Genomic DNA, 27,319 nt, shown 5'->3' on the forward strand with positions numbered 1-27,319 from the left:
GTAAGTTTTTCTCTCCCTGATTATAAAATTTCATTGTAGGTTTCATGAGTAAAGTATAAGTAAATAGGTAGATGAAGAACTTTATTGGTACTTTTTTCCCAAAAAATATTTTAAAAACTTAAGCTACACCTGCTGAATAAGGTGTCAAATTCCAAATAAGCTTTTCCTTACATCTTCAAATTTCCAGAATTTCAACAAGAATTAAAAAAGAAGCATAGACATTTTGATCTAGTTGGAGAGGGGTGAACAAAATTAATTTTTTTAAAGTCCCGTCTTTTCATAGTAGTTAATTTTGTTTTAAAAAACATTACCTAGACATTTGCACAAAAATTTACCTAATTAGCTCACTAAAGAAATTAAGCTCTTTCGTCATCAAACCTTCATGTATTTCACCTACAACATGTAGGCAGAGTGCCAGTACAGTGGTGATAGTTACAGATGGTAAGACATCTCAATTATTTGGGGTGTGAATCTCATCTACACTGCCATTCCTTATTCCCATCTTCCTCCTGGGAATTAGATTATGCCCTATTTTATTTAAGGATTAGAGAATGAGTAGTAGTCTTTCAGCTTAGATTTGTCTTGCTTCCTTTCCGCTTCTACTCAGAAGCTAAAACCAAGCAGTTAAAAACCTTATCAGCTGCAAGAAACTCAGTACTGGTGCCTTTGAGAGACTCTTTCCATAACCAGAATGCTTCTTTGCGGATGAAGTTTGATTTCCTGTATTGGTCTTAACAGTTGGCAAACCTTGTTTTGTTTGTACAGTGAAGCCATGCAGTGCAAGATATTTTGGTGTGATTCCTGTTGTCTCATTGACAAAAAATGGTGCAATTGTGTACTTGGAAATGAATGAGTTTGATGCTATGTGTTATAATTACACAGTTACACTACAGAATTTTAAGACTCAGGACTTAAAAAAATTGTTACAATTTAGTAAAAACAGGTATAATAAAATTAAAAGACAGCATGAAAGGTAATGTAGAGAGCTTTGGGGCTTTAACATGGTAAAACAGGATAGTTAACTATTCAGAAAAAACCAAAATTTTAAAATACTAATTTTAATAACATGCTAACATACAAATTAATCTGAAGTCTTTATTAAATAATATCTCCATTATTTTAATTAAAAAATTAAATATGTTTTTCAGCATAGGCAAGGACAGGATTGCAGTAAATAGCTTTTGGGGAAAAAAAAAGTAAATATCCACTAATTATGAACAAACTTAAGTCACAGTTTTTAAAATTAACAAAAAAAAAGGAAATCTATAAAGAAATTGAGTGAATAATGTGTGAAGCTTAATTCTTCTCCCCACAACCTCCATTATATCATACCCATTTCATAAGTCATAGTTTCCAGAGGTAAAATATTCTGCATAAAGTTTTAATGTAATACCGTGTTTGGTCCTTAAAGTTTAATTAGCATATTTTCTCAAGCAAAGAATGTGAAAATTTTTTGGACATGGCTATATCCCCAGCAAATATGAGATCACTGCAAAAAAAATAAGATGAAAAATGTCATTAATGCCTTTTTATTGGATATAGAAAAAGCTTTTGCATTTCAGCTTTTTTTAAAAAAAATGTTATTTTCTTACTATAATTATTCTTCATACTGTTTTCTCATTTTTAAATATACACAAATAGTCATTTCTCTTTCCAGACTTCCTGTTATACTTAGACTTTTATTTACCTTTTGCTGATAACTTTCCTTCCTTATTTTTTCTCTAAAACTTTATAGTTTTACTTGTTTTGCTTTAAAAAGTAACATTTTTACGTTAGTATCTGATTTTAAGTGTTTCCTTAAACTTCATTATTTTAGATTTTTTTTCCCATCCTTCTTAGTCTTCTCCATTTTGTTCTCTTCTTTGAAATTATTTTTAACTTCATTATTTGATTTGTTTTCATTGCTCTTTTCTATAGCATAGTAAGTGACTGGAGTCTCAGGAAAAAACTTAACCTCAGCACTTTGTCAGAAAAATTGGGGGCTCGTGTATAATAAATTAAGGAAGACTTATGTTGATGAAATATTTGTTCAGGAATTTGGGTTTTTTGTTGGTTTTGAATTCTAATGAATTCTTGGTTTTGTAAAATTTGAGACATAGTTTAATAGATTTGGTTTGAATTCTTTTAATATGCTTTATCATATTTGTCAAGTGTAGACCAAATATTAAAATGTGTGTGTATATGTGTGTGCATATATATATGTGTGTATATATATATATACATACACACACACACATATATGTAGTTGTAGGACTCAGATAGTTTAGTGCTATCTTTGAGAATGCAAAGAAATGTAAGGTAGAGCCCTTGCTCTTGAAAAATGTACAGTCCTATTGAGAGAAAATATGCACATAAAAAAGGTAAGTAATAATGCAAGACATTGGCATATAATGAAATACCAAATAAATGGTATAGACAGGATTTCAGAATTCAGAAGAATGATCTCGTTTTAACTGGGATTATTTTTTCATTCACCATTTATTTAGATCCTTACTGTGTTTTCTGACAAGTTTAGTAGGTAAGACATGGTCACTACCTCAGTTTATCAGCAATAAAAGAATAAGAACCAAATACAGATAATTATAATACATAATATTACATGACAGATTGATGAGAAAGTGCCATGTGAAGTCCCAGTTACAAAGTTCATTATTGGCATGGGGATCTAGGCAAGGGCAGCATTTTAATTGGGCAGCACTTTAATTAATAATTGGCAGAAATGGGGAGTAAAGACATTCCACATATAGGGAATAGCATAAATAAAGGCATAAAGGTAGGGAAGCACAAGGTATGTTCAGGAATCAGGAGAATCGGTCCATTTTCTTGGAACTTAACAGTGCTTCGAGAAGAGTGGCATAGCATAAATTCATGAAAAAATAAGATGATGGAAGATTAAAGGGGACCTAGACTTGACAAGTGCCTAATATGTGCCAGGCACTATGCTAAGCACTAGAGATATAAATTAGAAAAAGAATGAAAGTACCTACCCTTGGTACCTAGAGCTTATAGTCTAATGGGAGAAGACAACACACAAAAGGAAGCTGGAAAGGGAAGGGAGGGGACACAGCAGAGAGTACCCATCATGGAGGACCATCTGCAGAGCTGAAGATAGAGGAAATGAATTGAGCTACCATCTGTAAAGGAAGTCTTTGGAAGTTCAGCACACTACCCCCTAGTCAGAGGGGAGAGGAGGATGAAGGATCCAGGGCTTTAGTTAATGGCATATGGTGATGAAATTAAGAATGATAAGCTTATCTTGGGAGGGACATCTTCCTGGAGTTGAAACTCAGCAGAGCTGCAAATTCAAAGAAGAGTTAAGGATGATTATTTTGGAAGTGGTTTGAATAGTGAGTTAGGAGGGGAAAGAAAAAAGGGAGCAAGCCATATTGGAGGCTGTTATAATAGCTACAGCTGTAGAAAGGTGATAGAAGCAGAACTAGGGAGATGGGAAAATAATAAAAGAGATGTTACAGAAGTAGAATCAGTAGGTCTTGATAACCAACTGGCTCTTCTTTTCCTAACTTCTCATATCCAAAAATGACTCCAAGATTACAAACATGGGAGGTAGGGTGAATATTTACCACATACGAAAGTAGTGAAATCAGAAGAGCAGGTTTAAGCCAAGGAATGGAGGGGGAAAGAAAACTAATAAGATTGGGTTTGAAGTGCCAGGGAAATAATCACAAATCTTTCTGAATAAATTGCAGTGGCTCCCTATTCCTTCTAGAATCAAATATAATCCTTTTTAAAGTCCTTCCTCACCTTCAGTTGGAGAAAGTTCTATCATCATGACGTTAGCAGGGATGGCAATGATAGCTAGGAATCCACTACTTCCAAAAACAGTCTGTTCTACTTTTTAGATAGCCCTAATTATTAATGAGTTATTTCTTTAGAACAAGTCTAAATTTACCACTTTGCAGCTTCCCCCCATTTCTCCTTGTTCTGACCTCTGGGGTCAAGCAGAGCAAGTCTAATCTTTGGTCCATGTGGCAGCAGATATACCTGTCCCACCTACCCATAGGCCCTCTTCTTTTCTTTTAAAATTCCCAATTCCTTCAACAGATCGTCATATGGCATTATCTCAAGACCCTTTACCTCCCTGCTTGCCCCCTTCTGGATGTTCTGCAGCTTAGCCGACTTATTAAAATGTTCCTTCTAGTCCTTCTCCATAGGAAACATCTCCAGTTTTTTCAGTTGTGTTTCCATATGGTTATGATCACAGTGTAGAGGATCACAATCTGATTATGCTTGAAATCAGAAATTCTTAGTCTTTTTTTGTGTCATGGACCCATTGAGCAGTCTAGTGAAGACCTTGGACCCCTTTTCAAAAAAAAGTTTTTGAATGCATAAAATAAAATACATAAGATTATAAAGGAAACTATTTTTTGAACTATGGTTATCAAAATATGTTTTAAAACAAATTCATGGTTTAATAGGGATGTATTTGTAGAGCCTATACCATCTGGGGGAGGGAGGGGAAAAAAAATTTTAAACTCATGGAAGTGATTGTTGAAAACTAAAAATAAATAAATTAAAATTTATCATGAATCCCAGATTCAGAACCCCTGTTGTAGATAATGTTTCTTAATGTGGCCTTAACATTTTTTACTTCAATGTCACACTATTGACTCATGTTAAACTTGTAATTCATTAAAACTCCCACATCTTTTTCAGATAAAATGCAACACTTTCTACAACTTATATTTTCCAGTTGATTTGTGAACCTGACTGCAGGTCTTCAAATTTTTCATTTGGCCCATCATTCTTAGTCTGGAGATTGGAGATCTTTTTGAATCCTGCCTGTTGTATGATGTTGCCATTTATTTTAATAGTTTGTGCTTCTTTGATAAGGTTGGCATTTATGGGTTTTTTTTTTCCCAAGTCTTTGATAAAAATACTTAAAAAAAAAAAAGCCAGGCACAGATTCCTGGAATATCCTACTAGAGAATCCTTCCATTGACTGATCCATTAATGACTATTCTTTGGGTATGATCACTCAACCAGGTCCAAATCTACCTAACTTGTAATATGTCATAGCTTTTTTCTCTCCCTGTTGTTCATAAAGATAGCTTGCAAGATTTTATTTCATGCTTGATTAAAGTGTTTATGTTATTTCCTACCAGTCTAGTAACCCAGTCAGAAAGAAATGATGATAGTCCGGTATCACTTGTTTTTGATAAATATAGGGTAACTCTTAATGATGACCGTTTCCTTTTCTAAATATTCACAAAATATCTGAAGTTGTTCTAGGCATTTTGCCAGGAATAATTCTAACTAGCATTTATATAGTTCTTTAAGGTTTGCAGAGTACCTCATTTCATCCCTGCAACAGCTCTGTTAAGTAAGTACTACAGGTATTGTTTTCAACATGTTACAGCTTCAGAAATTGAGATGAGACCCAGAGAATTAAAGAAGTACACCTAGGCCACATGGCTAGTAAATGTGAGGAATGAGATTTGAACCAAGGCAATTCCTGATTCTAAATCAGGCAGTCTTTCCACAGTAGCACACTGCGCATTAGGTTCGCATGCCTATAGTTTACTGGCTTTGAGTTTTTTACTCTTTTGAAAATCTGGACTTTGGAAGCTCTCCTGTTCTCTGTGATCTTTCAAATATCTCACAGCTGCTCAATAATCACATTTACCAATTCTTTCAGAACCTGCTATAACTGGTGACTTGAACTCATTGAAAGCAGTTACTATCCCCTTATTTATTTTGGGTTTACTTCCCTGTTTAGCATTTCCATTTTGTTCTTTTTTAATTCAAGGATCATTCTCCTTAGCAAAGAGACCAAAAGTAAAATAAGAATTTAATCATTCTGTCTTCTGTCAATGAAAAGTGCTAAATTTGAAGTCATATGAGACCTTGGACAAGTCATTTAACCTCTCCAAGCCTCAGTTTCCTTATCTGTTAATGAGAGGGGTTGGACTAGATACACCTTAAGGTCCCTTCTCACTCTAAGTCTGTGATCCTATCATTGTCTCATCCTGCTAAGGAAAGGTCTTAGGTCTTTGGTAATTTTTTTTTATAGCTACACACACAAAAAAAAAGGCAAAAAAAATCCCTACTACTCTGTATTTAGAAATTAAATGTAAGGCCTTATTTTTACGCAAGTGATCGGTGATTTCTTCCACATAGAGACCTCCCAGATTGGAAACTTCATCAACTCATAACAACAACGACATCTGTGATAGAATTAATAAAGTCCTTAGGGAGTTGTCTGAGGAACTTGGAGGTTATGAGTTCCCCATGGTTATGTAACTAATAAATGTAAAAGTCAAGAAGGCCTAGATCCACTAGACCCAGATCCTACTTCTGTGCCCAGACTAGACCATGCTGCCTCAATGAGACATTATTATAATATTCAAATGCTTGTTTTATTTCTCCAGAATAAGAAACAAAGAAGCTATAGTTCATTTCATATAGGAATTTTAAAATTCAAGTTAACAGCTTGAATTAGGTTTTCAAATGAATTTGTGGAAATAGAGTCTATAGAGTTAAGTTCCTATAATAATAACTCACACTTTCATGGCACTTCACTGTGTGCCAGGCATGATCTTAAGCCATGTATAATTATTATCTCATTTGATCCTCATAGTTACCGTGGATGGTAAATACAATTATTATCTCCATTTTATAATTGAGGAAACTGAGGCAGACAGAAACTAAATGACTCACCCAGAATCACCCAACTAGGAAGTGGCTGGGGCAGGATTTGAACTCTGGTCTTTCTGATTCCAGGCCTAGCACTCTATCTACTTGGCCATCTAGCTACTTTATTATATTATCTGTTGCTCATTTGGCCAACGTAATGAACAGTGTTGCTAGCACTTTTATCCCTTTTCCCTTCATTTTCAGCCCCAGGAAATACATATATGCATATGTATTGTGTAATTATGTGTATATGTGTTTGTGTGTGTATGTGTGTATCTGTGTTTATGTATATCTTTTCCCAATTTGAGTTTTCCATAGGTATATAAGTATATTAAGGAGTAATCAGCCTTCTTTTCAGTTTGTTTTCACCCTCTGGAAGATATATTAAAAAAAAAAAGAAAACCACAGTGCCTTTCTTCTACTCCATCTTGTTCTTTTTTTCTAGAGACTCTAAACCCCTATTCTTTAAATTATACTACTCAGTATTATTATTTGAAGCGTATGTTTAGGCCAGTCTTTTTTAGGTGAATAACAATTCATGTTTTTAATTCTTGGTTTCCTAAGTATCTTTTGGGGATTTTTTGAAGAAAAAAATATAGAATAGGTAAGTGGAGATTATAATCCATGGAAATAAAAGTCTCTAGGTTTCACGTGGTTCTTAGACACCTCTAGCATTTGTAAATATGGCTTGGTAAATTATCTGTTTTACATTAATATTCCCAAATAAAATACAATAATAGTATATATGTATTTTGCTTTATCAAAAGTTATTCCTGATAAGTTGCATCTAAATCAAATTTGTGCAATTCCAATTAAATTTCTAGTGCTTTATAAAAGATTACTTAAAGGAAAATTAGCTCTTTCTGTCATTCAAATAATCAACTGATTAATCTGTAAGTTCAAGGTTTTTTTATATTTTCAACTTTTTTTAAATTTAGCTTTCAACGTTCACTTCCACAAGATTATTTTCAACTTTTTTTAAATGCAGCATTACTTTACATGGGTGCAGCTTTAGTAAGGAGCACTCCATGAGTATAAATATACTTAAATAGAAAAAATGTAGGTCTTGTAATGAATTTAGGAAGACCTATTAACATTCTAAAATTAAAAGTGTAGATGTCTGCTGAAGTACATCTACCAATATTCTTTTGAATTAGGAAAATGGTGAACCTTAGGGAGAGGCAGAATGAGAGATTTGTTAACATGAAAGTGTGTATCACACCTTTTTTTTTACTAAGAGTTTTGAGTTAACTGTATTAAACTATATTAAATCCAATCAAACCTGATTAGATTGACTAATGTAGTAAGGTAATAAGTAATGCTGTTCAAATTTAAATTCATATTCTAATTTCTAAATTTTTCCCAAATAAAACTTCAGAAAATTTCAGTTAAGGACTAATCTGTTCATTAGCTTGTTTGGGTCTCTGAACTTCTTCATCTATTGAGTAAATTGAAGGTAGATTTGGTATTATTAAAATCTTTCAACCTTTTTCAAAAATTCTACAATAACATCAAAAGTGTATCTTGGTAATCTGTTAGTTGGATTTAATCTAATAGTCTCAGATTTGTCCTTTACTGTTTCATAGCTTTTTGTTTATTGTTATTAGCTACTGAGTTTTTCAAATTTATATGGCCATATTTTTCAGTAAATGAAAACTAGTAATTGAATTGAGAACTCTTAGGTCAACAAAGGTTCCTTTCTTAGAAGTTGTGAACATTTTAGCACATAGTCAATACATTCTGCAGATAGTATGATGGATTGATTATCCATGCTGTTCTATGTGAATTTCAAAGATATTTTCAGGTCACTTTTTTATTCTATTAGAATCTCCACATAAAAATAAGTGGTTTAGATTGATCCCCATCAGCTGTTTATATATATATATATATATGTGTGTGTGTGTGTGTGTGTGTGTGTGTGTGTGTGTGTGTGTTTCTCTATTTCATACCATCTAAAGTTCTTGAAAGCCTTTTTGCCTTGTGAGTCTTTAGGACATGATCTACTAAGGCACTGGCCTACTGTCACTGTCACTGCCCCTACCCAATAGATTGCTGTTGGAAACCCCAAGAGTGCCAGTCTCCAGTTTCTCTTAATTTCTGGAGACTCTAGATCAGCTTTTTTTCAGTTATGTACTAGAGGTCACCCAGCTTCTCTTCTCTAGCCAACTTTTTTTTTTAAACTTCTCCACCTTGAGTAAGGGACTCCAAACTTCCTAGTTCTGTTAATGTGTGCTTCCCCTAATTCCTGACCTGGAGGTACAAGCTTTCTTTCTTTAACTTTTATCTAGAACTTAAAGACTGCCCCATTCACTGTCCATAAAAATAAAAGATTAAGCCATTTGCACCCTGGTGGCAAAGGAATGGTATTACATAACTTTCCTCCCCTTCTTACTTCTCACCATCTTTGCTGCTTCCAACCAAAGCGATCTGGAAATTGGAAAAATGCATTTTTTAAAAATATTTTATTTTTCCCCAATCACATGTTAAAGCAAATTTTAATATTTTTTAAAAATTTTGAGTTCAAAGTTCTTTTCCCCTTTCTTGCCTGCCCCACCCCCCCATTGAGAAGGTAAGCAGTTTGACGTAGAATATATATGTCTAGTCATGCAGAACATGTTTCTATATTAGGTTGTAAAACAAAACACAGACCAAAAAAACAAGAAAAATAAAGTATGCTTTAATCAGCATTCAGACTCTATCAGTTCTTTCTCTGAAGATATATTTTTCATCATAAATCTTTCAGAACTGTCATGGGACATTGTCTTGATCAGAATAAGTCTTTCACGGTTGATTATCTATACAATGTTGCTGTTACTTTGTACAATGTTTTCCTGGTTTTGTTCACTTCACTTTGCATCAGTTCATGTAAGTCTTTCCAGGTTTTTCTGAGAGCATCCTGCTCATCATTTCTTATAGTACAATCGTGTTCCATCACAATCACATACCACAACTTTGTTTAGCCACTCCCCAGGTAATGGGGATCCCCTCAATTTCCAGTTTTTGCTACCACAAAAAGAACTGCTATAAATATTTTTGTACATGAAGATTTTTTTTTAACCTCTTTGGGATACAGACCTACTAGTGATATTGCTGGGTCAAAGGGTGTGCATGATTTTGTGGCCCTTTGGGCATATTTCCAAATTGCTCTTCAGAATGGCTGAATCAATTCACATCTCCACCAACAGTGCATTAGAGTCTCAGTTTTCCCACATACCTTCTAACATTTGTTATTTTCCTTTAATGTCATATTAGCCAATCTGATAGATATGTGGTGGTAGCACAGAGTTATTTTAATTTGCATTTCTCTGATCTAGGCCACAGATTCCCCACCCCTGTAGTCTAATAAGTAATGATTTAGAGCATTTTTTTCATATGACTGCAGATAACTTTGATTACTTCACCTGAAAACTGCCTAGTCATATCCTTTGACCATTTATCAATTGGGAAATGGCTCTTATTTCTGTGTATTTGACTCAGTTCTCTATATATTTGAAAAATGAGTCCTTTATCAAAAAAACTTGGCTGTAAAAATTTTTTCAGTTATGATTATTGTACATTTCCCTCCATCCTATTTCCCCCCCATTTCTTCTTCTTTTTCCTCTTTTCTCTCTGACACACTCTCTCTCTCCCCACCCTCCCCCCCAGTACCACATCCATCCTCCAAAATGTTTTACTTCTGATTAATGCCTCCCCCAGTCTGCCTTCCCTTTTATCTTCTCCTCTTCCAGCTGAGTGTGTATGTTATTTCCTCTTTGAGCCAGTTCTGATGAGAGTAAGATTCAAGCGCTCCCTATTACCTTCTCTGTCTTCCCCTGCATTGTAAAAGCTTCATATCTCTCTTGGGTGAGATGATTTACCTAATCCTACCTCTCCCTCCCCCATTCTCCCAGTGCATCCACTTTTCTCACTCCTTAATTTTATTTTTTTAGATATCCCATCAAATTCAACTCAAACCTGTGCCCTTTATCCTATGTATACTTCTAACTGCTGTAATAGTGATAAAGTTCTTAGGCATTAGAAGTATCTTCTCATGTAAGAATATAAATAGTTTAGCTGTATTAAATCCCTTATGATTTCTCTTTCCTGTTTGCCTTTTTGTGCTTCTCTTGAGTCTTATATTTCAAAGTCATATTTTCTATTCAGCTCTGGTCTTTTCATCAGGAATATTTGAAAGCCCTATATTTCATTAAATGTCCTTTTTTTTCACATTCTATTTTTGTTGTGCTGGGTAGGTAATTTTTGGTTGTAATCCTAGCTCCTTTGCCCACTGAACTATCACATTACAAGCCCTCTAATTCTTCAGTGTAGAAGGTGCTAAATCTTGTGTTATCCTGAGTGTGACTCCATGATATTTAAATTGTTTCTTTTTGGCTGCTTGCAATATTTTCTCCTTGACCTGGGAGCTCTGGAATTTGGCTATAATATTCCTGGGAGTGTTCATTAACTTTCCCTTTCATTAAAGGATCTCTTTCAGGAGGTGATGTCTTTTAATTTCTGTTTTACTCTCTGGTTCTAGAATATCAGAGCAGTTTTCCTTGCTAATTTCTTTAACGATGATATCTAGCCTTTTTTTTTTTTAATCATGCCTTTCAGGTAGTCCAATAATTCTTAAACTGTCTCTCCTGGGTCCGTTTTCCAGATCAGTTGTTTTTTCGATGAGACGTTTTACATTTTCTTTATTTTTTCATTCTTTTGATTTTGTTTTATTGCTTGCTAATGTCTCATGGAGTCATTAGCTTCCACTTGCCCGGTTCTAATTTTTAAGGAATTATTTTCTTCAATGAGCTTTTGTATTTCTTTTTCCATTTGGCCCATTCTGCTTTTTAAGGAGTTCTTTTTTTTCTTTTTTAAAAAATTTTTTATTATTTTGATTTATCAATAATCATTTCCATATGCTTTTGAGTTTAAAAATTTTCTCCCCCTTCCTCCCCACCACTCTCCCCAAGTCGGTGCACAATGTGATATAGGCTGTACATTTACATTTAAGGAGTTATTTTCTTCAATGAATTTTTGTATATCTTTTTCCATTTGGCTAGTTCTGCTTTTTGAGGCATTCTTCTCTTCATTGTATTTTTGTGCCTCTTTTACCATTTGTCCTATTCTGGTTTTTTTTTTTTAGGTGTTATTTTTCTTCAGTATTTTTTTTTTGCCTCTTACCAACCTATTGACTCTTTTTTCCCCATGATTTTCTCACATCACTATCATTTCTTTTCCCAGTTTTTCTTCTGCCTCTCATTTGATTTTTTTTAAATCCCCTTTGAGCTCTTCCAGGAATTCTTTTTGGGCCTGAGACCAATTCACAATTTTCTTTGAGGCTTTGGATGTACCAACTTTGACTTTGTTGTCTTCTTCTCAATTTGTGATTTGATCTTCCTGGTCTCCATAGTAACTTTCTGTGGTCAGGTTCTTTTTGCTTGTTTGTTTGCTCCTTTTTCTAGCATATTTCTTGACTTCTAACTTAAAGTTGAACTCTGATCCCAAGGTGGAGAGGGCACTGTTCCAAGCTTCAGGTTTTTTGTGCAGCTGTCTTCAGAGCTATTTCTGAGGGTCTGTAAGTTTTCAGTTGTTCCAAAGTGATGTGATCTAAGAGGAGGTGTGTTTACTCCTCTCCTGTCCTGTGTTCTGGTCTGTGAGTAAGCACAAGCTCTTTTTTCTACCCTGAAACTGTGTCCAGGGTCATTGCTGGTGTGCTAGTGCTCCTCACCCTGGGGACTAAGACCCAGAGCTGTGACGCAGCTCTCTATGGGGGCAATTCAACAGAGCCCTGTACCCAGTGCCAGCAAAGGAACTCCTATAATCTTCTGACCCCCTTCCTGTCTTTGGGCTGAGATATCTTATTTCTCCCACTATGTTAAATTTTCTAATAATTTCTTCCTTTATATTGACCATCAAGGAAATTTGCTTTTTAAGTTCCAGTCACTGGGCAATTAATGCCCAGGAGCAGTGTTGTAGATACAAATAAATGAGCCTGGGAACATGGAATTAAAGGTACTGAAGCCTGTTAGTATTTCACACCTTTTATCTAGGAAGAACAAAGAACCCATTTAACAAAGGATATTTGTTGACCTAGTCCTAGTTTCCCCATTGATTTCTCCAGTTAGCAGAATTAGCCATTGTGTAACATCACTTGGTGGTAGCAAAAAGGGGGGGGGGGGGTAAATCAGAATAAGCTAAAAACAGTACCAAAGTGAAAGTTTTTAGAATACAGTGTAATAAATTTGTGCTACCAAACCCCAACCCTCAAATGTCCTCCAAGTTTGTTAGAATCCTTAATATTTATTTCTCCTTGCTCTGGCTCTTGAAAAGGATAATTAAAAGCTTCCCTTCCCCAGCAAGTTGTGAATCTTTACTATCAACATTTTTTGGATATTTGCTATAAAGATACTATTGTATCATCTCAACTCCCTTGACCCTCCCTTACTCTAATATAAAGAAATTCTGAATCCAAGCCTTGCCCATGAAAGTTAAAGGCCAGCCTTGTAGAGACTTGTTCTTTACTAAGTAATCAAGATGCGAAGATCTAAGAAATGTCAGATTTTTACATTCATCATTTCTATGGTTCCCAATCTTCTAATGGTCAAAAATAGTTTTAAGATTGTACCCCTCAAGGGTGAGCTAAGTGGCATTGTGGTGCTAAGCCTGCAGTCAGGAAGACCTGAGTTCAAATCTAGCTCATTCACTAGTTGTGTGACCTTGGTAGTCACTTAACCTCTCTTTGCCTCAGTTTCCTCAAATGTAAATTGGGGATGATAATAGCACCTACCTGCCGATGTTGGGAAGATCAGATGTATTTTAAAGCATATAGTTCCTGGCACATTGTAGACATTTAACTTCTTTCCTTCTTTCTTTCCTCTGAAAAATATTAGCACTAATTTGGGTGGAGGGCAGTTAGGTTGCATAGTGGTTAGGGCACTGGACCTGGAGTCAGAAAGACCTTAATTTAAATTTGGCCTCAGATGCTTATTAGTTGTGTGATCCTGGGCAAGCCCCTTAACCCTGTTTGCCTCAGTTTCCTCATCTGTTAAATGAGCTAGAGAAGGAAATGACAAGCAACTTCAATATCTGCCAAGAAAACCCCAGATGGGTTCACAAACAACATTTTGGATGTAATTGAAATAATTGAACAACATTTTGGGTTGAGAACCCCAACCTGAAGAACGAATGCCTTTGTGTCAGGCAATTGTACCATATCAGAATCAGGAAACTATTAGTCATTTTTTTAGTCTATTATCTACCATTAGTGTCTTCATAGAATTCTTAGCAGTTACTGTGACTTTGCTTTATCACCAAATCCTGAATGTCTTACCCTTACATAAACAATGAAATAATGAAAGACAGGCCATAGGAATAGAGTTCTTGAACCTATGTCCTGCTGAAAGCCTGAGTTTCAAGTAACCCCTTAACCAACTTAATCCCTTACTAAGAATGAATTTGGTGAGGCCGGGGAGGTTTAAGTGTGTATGAAATGTGTACTTTTAACCCCCGTAGTCCAGAACTTGATATAACTGGCCAGCCAAATTAATCCATTTATCCAATGTTCCGTATGCTGCTCTGAAGAATGGCATCACTGTCCAAGTAGATGAGAATAAGAAATGGTCACATCTACTTGCCCCATACCCAGTTAAACTCAACTACTGTCTATCCTCATGTCTGTTAGCACACATCTCAAGAATACTTTGAATGGTGAATACTCTAAAAATGCTTCAAACAGTGATACCACTTGTCAGAATTCTGAGGTTTTCAGAATGCTCTTTTCCTCAGTCCTCTGAATGGGTATATCAGATACCTAAATCAGACTTCCAGAATAGCTAATTATCTTCTTTGACTTCATTTTTTTTCTACTAATGACACCACCATTCTCTATTATCAGTGAACCTTAAAAACTCGACAGTCATGTTCCTCCATCCCTCCTGTTCCTGGTCAAATGCTGATACTTTTGCCACTTCCATATCTTTCCACTCCGTTACAGTTGCACTGACCCCATCTTAGTTCCTTTCTCCTCCATGGCAATAGCCTGACTAGTCTCTCTTCCCTTTCTGGTCTATACTCCATGTTGTCAGATTAATTTTACTAAAGCACTGTTCTGGTTGTGTCACTGCCACTTCACACAGACTGATAGCATCCCCCTTTCCCCCTGCTTGCTGAATAAAATCGAAAGCAGTAAGTATAGTAAGAAAAAGCACTGGACTTTGAATCCAAAGACTGAAGTTTGAGGGGCACGTCTACTTACTATGTGTGACTCTGAGCCAATAATTCACCTCCCTGGGCCTCATTTCCTAAATTTTCAAAGTGAGAAAATCCAACTAAAGGTATCTGAACTCTCAATTTCAGCACTATTTCTCTAACTTTATAGCTTGGAGTAAAGGTCCCCAGTGATCTGAGGTAGCATGATACAGAGGAAAGTGCCCTAGTTTTAGAGTCTGCAAACCTGTTTCCAAATTCTCCCACTAAAGTTTGTTATGTATGTGATCTTTGGCAGGTCACTCTATCTCCTTCAGCCTCGGTTTCCTTATTGGCATATTAAAGGGAGTGGGTCTGGAGTGTTGGATTAGATGGCGTTTGAGACCTCTCCCAACTCTAAATATATGATTTTCCCATTGTTCTGCTAGCCTGTGCTCTAGCCACATTGGATCATTTAACATTTCATGATCACACTCTTAGATTTTCTGCTTTCATTTCTTTATTCTCAATGTTTCCTTTGCTGGAAATATGTTCCCTCCATCTCTGCTTTTGAAAGTATGCCATTTAGTACCTACTTCAGATGGTATCAGCCTAATAAATCATTTTAATCCTTCCTGTTTCTGAATTCCACTATCATTTTGCAGTGGTAATTTGCACATACTTTATTCACACTAATTTGCAAACATGCATTCTGACCCATATTAGATTGTTAGTTCTTAAGTCTAGCTCGTCTTAAAATAAAGCATACCATCACCTCTTTACCAGATGGAGGAACATATTTGTTATAAAACATGCCTTACTGCCCTGTGAGGTAGGTAATCATGTAAATGTTTTGATTTTTTGAATTGTGCAGACACTAATCCATTTCACAGATAGGAAGATAAGACTCAAATTAACTGACTTGCCAGGTCACACAGCTAATTAGGGTTGGAGCCTGAAATATAAGCCAAAGTCTCCTTGCTGCAAGTTCACTTTACACTACAGTTAATCATACAGTCATAGATTTAGAGCTGCAAGGGAGCTTAATGGCCATATAATCTCCCTCCTTTTAAAAATGGGGAAAAAATGAGGTCTGGAGAAGCTACATGACTGGCCCAAGGTGATACAGGTAAGTTAACACTGGCAGAATTTGATCAGAGGTCTTCTGACTCCATAGCCAACACACTTTGCATTGTACCACACTCTCCAAAAACAACTTTACTCGGTTTCATGCAATAAGAAATGGATCTTAGACTTGATTCTAAGTGTTCTATCCATAGTATAATTCTTTTTCCAACATGCCAAGGCTTCTTACCCTTTTTTGTATCATGGACCCATATCAGAATAATTTCTCAGAATAATTTTTAGATGTGTAAAATGTGTAGAATTACTAAGAAAATCAATTACATTTAAATACACGTGTCAAAGTTTTTTTCTCATCCAAGTTCATGGACCAAGTGGTCCATAGATCCCAGGTTAAGCAATTTTGTGTTATATACTCCATAGTTGTTGAATAAAACAAGCTTGTGTTCAAGCATCTCTCTTAGGTCAGGCATACTGTCAGACTCGAGTACTTCGCTTTATCAGAAGGTCCTCCATAGCAACCTATTGAAACTAAGGGATATTAAGTAAAAAAGTAAAAAGTACCAGATTATGCATTCTGCAAGGGTGTAAACTGTTTTATCTGAACTTTCTCCTCACACCTCGTGTACAAGTCCTTAATTGCTTACCAACTTGACACTACTGTATTTCTTAATCATGAAATCCTGGTAGTCTGATTCCTTCATTGTATAGGTAAGGAACAAAGGGCCAGTGTGAAGTCCCACAGTGAAAGAAGGGATGATTGAGTTTTTAGAGGTCTGGAAAGTCTCACCAGAAAGGGATGATTCATAGCCTGGTATGATTCTGTGGAACTTCTTTCAGTGCCAACCTTTTGGCTCAACTATTGGATCAATTGGGCCTCCAATAGATTGTGACTTATTACCATTTCAGGCTTCCCACTCCAAGAACAAAATATTCTCCCTACTCTCATGTTTGTACACCTGGAATAACTGATTAGGAATTAGAAATGGAGGAAATAGCCAGTATGAACAAGACTCCCAATGCCTGCTGACACTCTTGTACTTTGTATCCAGCCGGACTGTTTGACTCTCTGAGCCTATTTTCCCATAAACCCTTCATTTAGAAATGCTGTTCACTATGATAATTACCTCAGCCAGAAGGCCTGACAGACTCTAAGCCCTGATTAATAAACTGCCTTTTGTTGGAATTCTGAAGGACAAAACCATACTCAAGAATTACCTTAACTTTATCACCATAGTGGTGGCCAATATTCCCATCAGTAACTAATTTTCCATTCTTAATTTGCTGTCAAAGAACTCATGCCCCTCCCTCCACATATAGGAAATATTAAAATCCCTACCCCAAAAAGCAAGCAGTTATCAAACAACAGCATGAGTTTTGTGTCCTTCAAAATAAATTTAGTAGACCAACCAGTATCCAGAGAATCATGTTACCTCTCTAAAAGACATCATCTTCTATGAGGAAGTTGGGCTTCCCATGCTTTCTGATCTGCCTTCAAGGAGCTTATAATTTGAGAGCATGAAACATACAGTGTAATGAACAAAATGCAGAGTAGCTGATATTTGCATTTGTGTCATAACCTATGAAGTAGATATTTAAATATTTTATAGATGAGGAAATTGAGAAACATGTGCTTTGCCCATATTCACATGGCTAGTCTCAGTGAAAGGTTCATAGTTCATGGAATATCATTTCCTATATATATAGCAACAAATCTAGTTAAGTTTGGGACAAAAGTTTTCTTAGACTGAACCTCAAGCTCTGGCCCTTGCTCTTTGTGTTTTTACTTGTCCCCTATGTATATACACATTTGCACATAAAAAATATGTGCTTCATTATTTTAGGGATCTATGATTTCATCAGTTTGAGTGCATCCTCTATCAATTAAGCTAGAAACACCAGTACAACTTAATAGATATTCTTCAAGCATCACTGTGATTGAAAAATTCATCATTCTGTGGCCAACGCAATGTTAATCTTCTCTCACCTTAGCTAGACTCTTCCTTCAATAACAGTCTGTCGCTGAGTCTAAACACTCTTAAGCCTCTCCCAGCTTAGTAGAAGATGACAGAGCTATGCTGTACTGACATGATCTTTTAGAACCTGGCACCACTTAGACACACAGAAAGGCATCTGGTTTAAATAAGGGAAATGCAGAGAATAATCATTTATTAAGAGTACTGTCTGCGAGACAGAATAGCTGGGTGGCATAGAATGCCAGGCCTAGAGTCAGCAAGACCTGAATATCTGGTTTCACACACGAGCTGTGTGACCCTGGGCAAATCACTTACCCTTGCTTGCCTCAGCTTCCTCATCTGTAAAATGAGCTGGAGAAGGACGTGGCAAACCACTCCATTATCTTTGCCAAGAAAACCACAAATGGGATCACAAAGTGTAGGACAACCAAACCACAACAATGTGCCAGGCACTGTACTAAGCATTTTACAGATACATTCTCATTTGATAGTTATACATACAAGAATAAATGGGTGGAAACAGTCTAAAGATTTCTGTAATTTTTTCAGTATAGCTACTTCCTCCACCAATGCAGACTATAGTACACTATACCTTAGTGGGTGGTCATCTAGATTTCTTGTGGCCAAAAACATCGTTATTGGTGGTCATGGTGATATTGAATCTCTTGAAACTTGGCTAGTTTGGTCCCTGAATAACAAACATACAGACCCATCACCGGCCCCACCCTTAAAGCCTTTTCAGATTGGTAGAACCTGCCAAAGTTTGTGCTGTCAAAGGTATTGTTAAATACCTTTAGGTTTTTAAGGTATTTAGGTATTTAATTTAGGCATTTAAGGTGTTAAAGCACATGGGGTCACGTGCATATCAAGGTGAGGCATCAGAAGGTGCTTATGTACACTTTCTGTATGTTTAAGCATCAGTCTCAAATTATATAGACTTGCTATCATCATAGAATATTTCTGCTTTACAGTTGTATAGTAGACCTAGCTTTCTCGTTAATATATTTAGATGCCTTCCCTAAGTAAACCCTTATATAATGCTTTAAATTTTATAAAGCACATTTCTCATAATACTGATACAGATTATCATGATATCTCCATTTTATAGGTTAGGAAACAAGCTCAAAGAAGTCTTGGCTCATGGACTATCACTTCCCATATATAGCAACAAGCAAAACCAATTAATTGCTCAAGATCACACATAATAAATAGTTATGCCAGATATAAATAGAGCCAGAACTTAAACGCAGGGAATCTGACCTCAAGTCCAGTACTCTTCTCTCTACCATCTATGCTACCTAGCTAAAAAAAGAATAGGAAAGGTTGTGTGGGTGTGATGGAAACCTGGCCTTGGAACCAAGAAGACCTAAGTTCAAATGTTTTCTCTGACACAAATTAGCTCTCTAACCTTTCAGTGTTCTAGGTAACTCTTAACAAGAACGTTACAGACCTAGGGGAAGCTAGGTGGTGCAGGGGATCTGGAGTCAGAAGGACCTGTGCTCAAATCTGGCCTCAGACACAACTTTCTAACTGTGACTCAGAGCAAGTCATTTAACCCAGTATAGACCTGAATTGCTACAGGGAGTTTCCTCATCCAAGGAATTTCCTATACTTGTGAAATCACAGGCCTACTCCATCCCTATCACTATGAATTTCATATTTACAGGACTTTGTAACTACTGAGTTAAATCAGTGACTGCTAGTTATCTCTAAGACAAGCTTAAAAGTTATGACTTCCCTACACATGATGTAACTTTATAAAATTTTAATTTTTCTGCGCTTTTTATTTTCACTAGAAACGTAAACTTACATAAGGTATTAGCTTAAAACAATTTCTTAACCTTTTTTGTGGCACAGACACCATTGTCAGTCTGTTGATACCTGTGGACCCTTTTCTCAGAATCATGTTTTTCAATGTATGAAATAATGTATGGGATTACAAAGAAAACTAATTATATTGAAATAGTTATCAAAAATACATTTTAAAAAGCCAAATGTAGGCATGGAGTTTAAGAACCTTTAGCTTAGAGAGTTGATAATGTTATGGCATAAAAATTCACTAATTCACAGTAATGGTAGTGATTGGAGGGACCAGGAAGACTTAGTGAGAAAAGTCTGAGTTATAGACTAATTTTAAAAATTCTGTGTTACTATTTTCAAATGTAGTAGACATGAGTAAAGATGTGGGTGTAAGCAAATAAAGCAAGTTGCTAATTAAACACTGTAAATACTATATCATAAGCATATGCAAAGGATTTGTGATTTTGTAAGTGTAGAGAAATCCTGAAGTGGGAACTTCTTACGATGACATGAATTCAACTCGACTGATAGGTTGATAAAGTCTTGAGTTGCCTAAGATGCATAAAAATGTTAAGTAGTGTGCCTTCATCGACATCTGTTATCAGTCTGTATTTGAACCCAGGTCTTTCTCATTTCAAGCCCATAGTATTCTGTTCACTAAATCCTGCTGCCCAATAAGCATAGAAGCCTTTTTCCCCCATAAAGAATTACTAAACCCAGAAGTGAAGAATTGTAGAAGGAATCCCTAATTTCTTCAGGCAATGGATTGAAAAATCACTTCTTTTAGATTGGATTTTCCCAGTTTTGAGAGTAAGATTGAAAACCTTTGGAGAAATAAGCTTCCTGAATATTTACTTTTAAATCATACTCAACAATGTTATTACAAATTCTGAATTGCTGTATTTCAAACTGGTGAGTTTGTTATATATAATTTCAGCCAATAAAATGAAAATTAATTTACTTAAATACATGGTCTTAATTGGATGGATAATACTAAAATATCTAGGAAAGTTCTCTTAAGACAATGAAAACACTAACCATGTGTGAACCTGAAGATCAGACTTCATTTCCTTTTTTTCAGGCACCTACACAACTTGAAAACTTTTCTTCTCCTACCTCATTTCAGTTAAAGCCCAATAAAAGCATCAGACTAATCTGATAAAAGCAAAGTATGCTTTACACAGTAGAAGGATACAGGTGATATTGAATTAAGTACTATACATTCAGCCATGAGTAAAGTATCTTCATTTATTCATGGAGCTTGTATATGAAGACTAATTTGTGGATATGTGTGTCATCCAAACTTATTTCTGAAATTTAATAGTAGTGCATTCATTTAAGAGTTCCTATGGCTACTCTACTATGTAGACAATCTATGATTTTAAATTACTGAAAATAATTTCCTTTTTTTTTTTTAAAGGCAATTGAGGTTAAGTGACTTGTCCAGAATCACACAGCTAGTGAGTGTTATGTGTCTGAGGTCAGATTTGAACTCAGGTCCTCTTGACTCCAGGGCTGGTTCTCTATCCACTGCACCACCTAGCTGCCCCCGATAATTTCCTTTCTAATGCATAACTTGAAGTATAAAAAGCTGCTTTTTAGAACCAATAAGAAAACATGGGAACATTATGAGAAATTCATCAATCCCAATAGGAGCCTTAGGACTTTTATCAAGTGAAATCTTCCTGTTTCACAATTTGGGCAGCTATAATATGAAAGATTATGTATATCCTTGCCATGCAGATTAAAAATCAAATTTCTGAACAATCTTAGAACAAACTTATCTACTTTTGATCTTTCATGGCTATATGACATGCATGTATTCATCTCTATGCATACAAATACATATACATATATGTGGGTGTCTTCATATATATATTATTAGAAAATTAGACTTTGTTCTTTTCTGTAGTCAAACACTGATCATTATCTTTTTCTTGAGTCTCTATTGGAGGACCATTACAGAAAGCCAATGTGTTTTAATTACCCTAGCCCTCAAAAGATTTGATTGTCATGCTTTCCAAATATGCAGACTCCCTGTTCTCATATTCCAACATAGAAAATGTGCTTTATGTCTCAATAAGTGTGGGAAGTTTGAAAATAAGCCAGGCTGCTGAAAGGTGTTCCCTGTTTCTTCCAGGATCATATATATAAAGTCCTTTATCACATCAAAGGCTCTTCACATTGTGACCCCTTTCTCCTATTCTTATCTCTTCATATTGCACTCCCACTATGTCTACCATCCTGCTATTCTTCTTGCCATTCCTTACACACACAGGAGTGTATGGAGTGTTCAGGGAAGACCAGCACCTGTGGTGTGAGGACTTGCCAAGCCCTTTCCAGGGCTGCTCATCCACCTTTGGTGTCCACCTTTCACCCAACTCACCTGTGGCTCCAAGAAGCTGTAACATGCATAGCAGCCACACCCTGGTAAAGCCATCTCAGCAGACAAGCTAACCAGGTTTAGGGTAACCAACAGGCCTCAAACCCATTAGTGAGTTAAGGGCGTGTCTGCCCTAAGATTTCCCCAGGCAGAATGGTCTAATGAGAACAGTTTGTTCCAGTGGCCATGAAGGTGGCTAAAGCAGGCACTGTGGGTCACTGAGAGCTTAGTCAGACATGAAAGATGCCAAGGTCATCCCCTACAGGCTGTCGCCAGCCATCTTGAATTTTGTCTTGCTGTTGGACTTCACTGACTCTGGAAGAGAGAGTGAGGTTGATGACTTTTGCAGCTCTGAGCAAGTCATCATCCTGTGATATCAATGGTCCTCTTCAAAATAAGGGACAAACAACGTTCCTGACACATGACGTTCTTGTTTCCATTATCTTTGTCCTGTAATGTGGTCCATCCACCCCTCCTGTTGGTGTCCCTGGCTTTCATCAGGACTCAGCTCACATGCCACCTTTTGCAGGAGTCTTTTTCCCATTTCTTCATCCACTTGAGCCTTTCCCTTTAAAGTTACTTTTCTCCTATTCTGGAAGTGCCTATTTGTTTACAACTCCTCATTAGTGAGTACTAACTCCTTGGGAGAAGGGACTGTTTTGTCTTTCTTTGTATCCCAAGCTTAGCACAGTTCCTGGCACTGGGTTCTAGCTCTGCTTTGGACAGGACTGCCTATGAAACTTGGGACAAATCATTTAATTTCCTAGTGCCTCAGGCAACTAATACTATACATCATAAATGAGTTGCCATTCTGCATAGTAGGAAGGAGTGATGTACACCAATAGGTGTACGGCTAGGCAAAAAAAAAAAATACTGTATTTTGCTTTATATTTTATGAAATGCTTCTTTCCCTTGACAACAGTTGTGTAAGATGGGCAGGACAACTATTGTTACAGATAAAGTGGTTCAGGGAATTTATGAAGCTGGTCCAAAATCACAACCTGCTAAGTAAGAGAAATGGGACTAGATTCCAAGGCTTCTTATTCTGTCCAATATGCATTCCATTGTAGAGGAGACAAGTAGAATATTACATAGTCCCTTTACTCAGAGAGCTAGTTGGAAATCAATCTGGCAACAGTTAATATAAGTAGGATTAATTTTTTGGCACAAACATAAGTACTATAAGAATCAGTTATCAGGAAAGCTTCTGCAAAAGATTAAAACAATCTGGGTTTTGATAATGAGTAGAATTTGGAGAAGTAAAGGAGAAAGGGAGAGGACATTTCAGGTAAAGGCATTGCTGTTCAGTTGTGTCCAACTCTGGTGACCCCATATGAGGTTTTCTTGGCAAAGATACTAGAGCGGTTAGCCATTTGCTTGTCCAGTGGATTAAGGCAAACAGAAGTTAGTTGACTTGCCCAGGGTCATATAGCTAGTGAGTGTTGGAGGCTGGATGTGAAATCAGGTCTTCCTGACTCCAGCAGGAGTCCACTGGGCTGTCCACCTACCCAATTAACCGCAAGTAAATCAAAGGAGTTGAATGTAGCATATAGCATTTACCTCTCATTTCTCCATGAGCCTGATTAGAAGAGAGGGGGTGTGTGTGTGTGTGTGTGTGTGTGTGTGTGTGTGTGTGTGTGTACACATTTTAGAATAGGGCTAGATAAACAGCACCATCAAAAACAATGTAAATCTAGGGTACTAAATACACTTCTATCATTCAATGAATTTTATAGAGTTCATTTTACTGATTGTGAGTTTTATTCAATTCAGTTGATCAGTGTCTTGTAGACATGGAGACACTTCAGGATGTATGGGATTTATAAAAAATAAAAATGCTAGGCACAAATACAGATCCAAAGAATCCTGGATTAAAAGCCAGAAGTAATCGATTCCCTGACAGGGAGGTGTCTATACATTGGGGCAGCTAGGTGGCACAGTGGATAGAGCACTGGCCCTGAAGTCAGGAGTACCTGAGTTCAAATCTGGCCTCAGAGCAAACACCTGACACTTACTAGCTGTGTGACCCTGGGCAAGTCACTTAACCCAAATTGCCTAAAAAAAATTTTTTTAAAAGCCAGAAGTAAGCTAGCATTTATTAAGTACCTGTGTTCAGGCACTGCACAAAGTGCTGGTGATATAAAGAAAGGCAAATGCCATGCTGTCTAGAAGCTCACAGTCTAATGGGGGAGGCAACACAAACAGCTATGTGCAAATGATATATACAGGATAAACTGGGGTAATCTCAGAGAAAAAGCACAAAGATTAAGCAGCAGTGGGAAAAGCTTGCAGAAGGTGGGATTTATTGAGACTTCAAGGGAGCCAGAGGAGCTAGGAGGAAATGAGGAAGAAGAGCATTCCAGGCATAGGAGACAGCCAGTGAAAACAAGTCAGCAGTATCATGGAGGAAAAGCTAGGAGGCCAGTGTCCCTAGATCCCAGAGTACAAAGGGATGGTTAAGGTGCAAGAAGACCAGAAAAAGCAAGAAAAGACCAGGCTGTAAAGAGCTTTCTAAGCGAAACATGATTTTATATTCAATCTTGGAGTTAATAGAGAGTTCCCTGGCATTTGTAGAATGGAGGTGGTGGGGACAGTGATACGCTGAGACCTTCAGTAAGAAGTTCAGTTAGACAGCGGAGTGGAGAATGAGCTGAAGTGGAAAATGAGACCAACCGGCAAGCCATTGCAATGATTGGGGTGTGAGGTGATGGACCTACACCAGGGTGATTGCAGTGTCAGAGGGAAGAAGGAGCCTGTGCAACAAGGTGATTGTAGTGTCAGCAGAGACGTGAAAAAACAGACTTGCCAAGCCTTGGCGAGAGATCGGATGTGAGGAGTGATGACTGGAGGATGGTGGTACCCTTGAGAATAATGGGGAAATTATGTGGAGGAGAGGGTTTTGGGGAAAAGATAATGAGTTTGGGATATTGTGAGTTTCATGATGTCCATAGACATCTAGTTTGACATATGTAAGGGGCAGTTGGAGTCGCAAGACCAGAGGTTGGGAGAGAGGTTAGAACTGGACAACTAGATCTGAGAGGCATCTGCCTGGGTAAGACAGTTGAAAGCTGGTGAAATCACCAAATGAAGTGATATAGGGTGGAAAGAAGAGAACCTCAAATAAAATCATGGGGGCCTCCCACGGTTAGCTGGCCTGATGTGGATAAATATCTGGCAAAGGAGAGCGAGGAGCAGTCAGAGAGAAGAGGAGCAGGAAAGAGAAAAAAAGCATCTTGGAGAAGAGGATGGGTGGATCCTTGGAGGCCATCTAGTCCAATCTGTGTCTCTACAGATGATGGAACCGAGTCTCCGGGAGGTTGAAACTTGTCCAAGGTCACACAGTAAGTGACAGAACAGGAAATTGAACTCCACTTCTCTGACTGTAAATCTGCGATAGATTTCCACTCTACCATGCTGCCTCCCATAATAAAAGTGGTATCACAGAAACTCAAAACTTAGAAAATACCTCAGAGAGACTGTGAAGTCTAACTTATATGTGAAGCAAGAATTCCCTCCACAACTTTTAGCCTTTGCAATCTATGGGTCAGCCCTAGACTTCATACTCCCTTCAGGTCTGATCAGTTTCCAAGATTCTTCAGTTCCCCCTCTGTGATATGTCACGTGCATCCCTTTCCTTATATTGCCACCACCCTCGATCAGAGCTTCATTACCTCTCATCTGGCCCATGAAGTATCTTTGTTCGGGCTTCTTAGTTCTCTCCTACCCACTTTTCCTGCATAGCCGTCAAAGGAATGTTTCTCAAACATGAGTTTGCCAGAAGCCTCTCCTGTTCTAACACCTCCAGTCACTCCTTCTTGCCTCTAGGATTATACGTGAATTTCTCTAGCTTTAAAAGCCCTTCCCAGTCTGGCACCAACCTTCCTTTCCAAGCTTGTTGCACAGGACCCTCTTTTACGCTATGTTCCTACCAAACTGTTTGCCATTCTCCACACATGACATTACATTTCCTGTCATCATGCTTCTGTATATGTAGGCTCTCCCCTGTCCCTCCCTCCTGATGCTAGGCCACAGAATGCCTGCCTACCTACCTTCCTCCGAAGCTCACCTCATGTACTACTTCCTGCAGTCTCAGTGGTTATTAACTTGGGGCTCGTGAACTTTAAAAAAAATGTTGATACTATTTCAATATACTTGCCTTCCTTTTTTGTCTTGTGTATTCTTTTCATTTTCTCAGAATGGGTCAGTGCCTTTTCTCAGGTTAGATTAGACTGCCAAAGGGGACCATGACACAAAAATAGGTGCAGAACTCCTACTCTAGTTGCTGTTACATTATTGCATTATGTACATTATTGTTATTGTTGCTCCTCCCAAAACTTACGGGTGTCCCCTTTGTATGTTTTTTCTGTTTATCCACTTAGATGTTGTCATGCCCCCCCCCCAAACACTGTGGTTCTTGAGGGCCAGGACTGTTTGATTTTGGACTTTGTCATCTCAGTGTCCAGCACAGTGCCAGCCACCTAGGGGACACAATGAAAATGCTTGTTGAGTTGTGGTATTAAGGAACCTGATGGTTCCTGAGTTAGCTTGTTCCGTTTTTGAATAACACTCATTGTTAGGCAGCTTTTCTTTCCGTTAAGCCTCGATCTGTTTCTGCAGTCGCTACTAGTTCTGTTCTCTGGAATCAAGGAGCAAATCGGATCCCTCTTTCACATAATAGTCCTTCAAATACTTAACACAGCTGTCCTGTCTACCCTAGGTCATGCCCAGTCCAAACATCCCCAGTTCTTTCAACTAATATTTCAACTGATCTGGCATCGTCTTCAAGGTCATCTTCCTGTTTTTCGTCTAGATTACCAACAGAATGTATAACCGGTTTACCAATGTCCTTCCTAAAAAGTGAGACCCAGGACTGAACATGATATTCCAATGGGATCTGACTAGGGCAGGATATAACAGGAAGGTTACCTCCTTAGTCCTAGACTGGATACTTCTAGGATCAACCATAAAGCCTTTCATAACCTAATTCTGATGTACATTTAGGTCCTAATCACACATGACTACCTTTGATATGCTCCATGTTAAACAACTGTGTTTTTTAGTTATTTGCCACATTCTCTTCCCCATGTCTTGACACAAGCTGTCTCCCATGCCCAGAATGTGCTTCCACCTCCCTTCTAACAGCCTCTTGTTCCTTCAAAGCTTGGCTTAAATGCTGCTATTATGTGTGGCCTTTCCTGCCTCCTGTCCAGATCCCACATAACTTGTATTTATTTTGTACGTAATTTATATAAACTTATTTTAT

At 37.2% G+C, this 27,319-nt stretch overlaps 1 protein-coding gene across 4 annotated transcripts in view; it reads left to right on the forward strand.

The window, feature by feature from the left end:
* The window catches only part of LCORL (ligand dependent nuclear receptor corepressor like), a 177,161-nt gene that overhangs the window by 141,943 nt on the left and 7,899 nt on the right, over window positions 1–27,319 (forward strand). The window lies entirely within an intron of this gene.

This window comes from Phascolarctos cinereus, unplaced genomic scaffold (assembly GCF_003287225.1).
Source record: "Phascolarctos cinereus isolate Bilbo 61053 unplaced genomic scaffold, phaCin_HiC Scaffold_9;HRSCAF=440, whole genome shotgun sequence".
NCBI classification, from domain to species: Eukaryota; Metazoa; Chordata; class Mammalia; order Diprotodontia; family Phascolarctidae; genus Phascolarctos; species Phascolarctos cinereus.